The sequence below is a fragment of the Pavona decussata genome, unplaced genomic scaffold (genome assembly GCF_977016875.1).
Source record: "Pavona decussata unplaced genomic scaffold, jaPavDecu1.1 SCAFFOLD_3383, whole genome shotgun sequence".
NCBI classification, from domain to species: Eukaryota; Metazoa; Cnidaria; class Anthozoa; order Scleractinia; family Agariciidae; genus Pavona; species Pavona decussata.
The window spans coordinates 5,001-7,500 of record NW_028146388.1 but is presented as its reverse complement, the minus strand read 5'-3'; the positions used below and the strand labels follow the sequence as shown (position 1 = coordinate 7,500).

Sequence of the window (2,500 nt, the reverse complement as noted above, 5' to 3'; positions counted from 1 at the left end):
AGTCCTCAAAATTTTTAGAAAAACTCTTAGAAAAATTGTTTGGTATGAGAAGGACCTCGACTTCGAAAATTCTGTGGTGTGGGGAGGTCTTTTGACCTACCAAAAAAATTGGTGGTGTGAGGAGGACCTCTGACTTAGAATTAGGGTTTGAAATGGGGTTAGGGTTAGGGTTAGGGTAAGTGTTAGGGTTAGGAAAAAGGTTTAAATGATATTTGGAGAGGTTTTTCGGGTGTTTAGAGGCTATTTATGCTATGTAACGAGTATTTGCTTATATACTTGCTTATATACTTAGGTCAACAATTTATAGCAAAAATGTGTTCCAGCCAAGTTCTTTTAGACGCTCTTTCGAATGGCAACATTCCCGATTGAAAATGGCGACCTACCAAAATCCGCACTTTGCTTCCCCGTCCATATAGAGGTGAGTATTTGACTTTGCTTCCGTCAGAGTCAAGGAAACACATTGAAAATGGAATCAGCATACAAGAAAACCTAGTTTGGGATAGGTTTTGTGCCTTCCGTGGTATTATAACCATAGAACTGCTCCTGAGGGGGGTAGGGTAGGCCCACCAAAAAGTGCACTTCTGGTTAGGTCGCTAATTTCTAAAATAAATGTGTCCCAACCAAGTTTTTTTGGACGCTCTTTCGAATGGCAACATTCCTGATTGAAAATGCCGACCTACCAAAATCCGCACTTTGCTTCCCCGTCCATATAGGGGTGAGTATTTGGCTTTGCTTTCGTCAGAGTCAAGGAAACACATTGAAAATGGAATCAGCATACAAGAAAACCTAGTTTGGGATAGGTTTTGTGCCTTCCGTGGTATTATAACCATAGAACTGCTCCTGAGGGGGGTAGGGTAGGCCCACCAAAAAGTGCACTTCTGGTTAGGTCGCTAATTTCTAAAATAAATGTGTCCCAACCAAGTTTTTTTGGACGCTCTTTCGAATGGCAACATTCCTGATTGAAAATGCCGACCTACCAAAATCCGCACTTTGCTTCCCCGTCCATATAGGGGTGAGTATTTGGCTTTGCCTTTGTCAGACTCAAGTAAAAGCATTTAAAATGGAGTCAGCATACAAGAAAACCTAGATTGGGATAGTTTTTCTGCCTACCGTGGGATCATAACCATAGAACTGCCCCTGAGGGAGGTAGGGTTAGGGTTAGCGTTAGGGTTAACGTTGGGGTTAGGATTGAAGACAGAAGATTGGTGATGTCAGGAGGACCTTCTTAAAACAAACAGAAATACACTTATTAGGGGACTAGGGCCAGTGGACTCAGAAATGTCTTTCGTAGCAGTCTCCTATAAGAGTATTTTTCTCTGATTTAGGTGACTCCTCCTCACACCACCATTTTTCTTAGTCGAAAGACCTCTTCACAGCACGACTTTCCTGATGGATTTCTATGTAACTGCTCGTGCTGAGAGGTGTGTCGAAAGTTGATCATGTTCCCGTAAAATCTGAGGTCTCCACTGTCTAGCGAGGTACTTACAGTGAATATAGTGAATTTTTCAAAAATTGGAGAATTCTGACTTTTGCGATGAATTTTAATGTAATTGGTCGTGCTGAGAGGCGTGTTAAAATTTGAACATGTTCCCGTAAAATCTGAGGTGAGAATTAGTGAGGTACTTACAGTGCGTATAGTGACAAATCTTTAAAAGCGTGAAATTATGGGATGTTGTGGCTTCAATGGGTTTTTAAGATGTCACCAGTCATTTGGCATGACTTACAAACGATTTGGCTGGTTGTGGGTTCGATTTTCAAAATTTCATTTTTTTCGCGTTTTTATTTTCTGTCTACCATATCATGCAGTCTCCTTATTAGCGTTTGGGGGTTATAGTGTGGGCAGGTTGGTCGCAAAGGTTCCGAGAGGAGCTGGCTAGTAAACCCTGTCCCTTATGTTCCACGGCGGCAAGGCGGAGAAATAGAGGGCAGAATTGACTAACGGGCAAGGAAAGTTGGGCTTGTAGCTTTCCTTTCGAAGGAGGGAAAAGATGATGCCCGAAAGCATTGTCACTGTAGTGGCAGGCAGAGTGTAGATGGAAGTTGTGTACGCTAGCCTTTGGCTAATGATAGAGACAAAAGAGCAGGAGGATATTTTCCTTCGCAGAAGCACTTTTCTTGCCTTCCTTCAGCTCGCTTGGCGAGTCTGACAGGTATGCCTGAACTGTGCACGGGTCCAGTTGTGAGAAAGACGTGGCAAACAAGACGGGGTTTCCCTTGACCGAGGGACCGTGTGGTCCGTTTGGCTCATGGGTTCCCCCCGTGGAGGCAAAATCTAAGAAAGCTTGCTCTCCCTCTGCGGAGGGGGGCCGCTTAGCAAGGAACTTCTGTTCCCTGCGGTGGATAGTTACCTGGTTGATCCTGCCAGTAGTCATATGCTTGTCTCAAAGATTAAGCCATGCATGTCTAAGTATAAGCACTTGTACTGTGAAACTGCGAATGGCTCATTAAATCAGTTATCGTTTATTTGATTGTACCATTACTACTTGGATAACCGTAGTAA

At 43.4% G+C, this 2,500-nt stretch overlaps 1 non-coding gene across 1 annotated transcript in view; it reads left to right on the top strand.

The window, feature by feature from the left end:
• Positions 1-2,345: 2,345 nt before the first annotated feature.
• The window catches only part of LOC146446601 (small subunit ribosomal RNA), a 1,802-nt gene continuing 1,647 nt past the window's right edge, over positions 2,346-2,500 (top strand). The window contains exon 1 of the ribosomal RNA XR_014862550.1: positions 2,346-2,500. This exon is cut by the window's right edge and continues 1,647 nt beyond it. This is a non-coding gene — a ribosomal RNA (small subunit ribosomal RNA).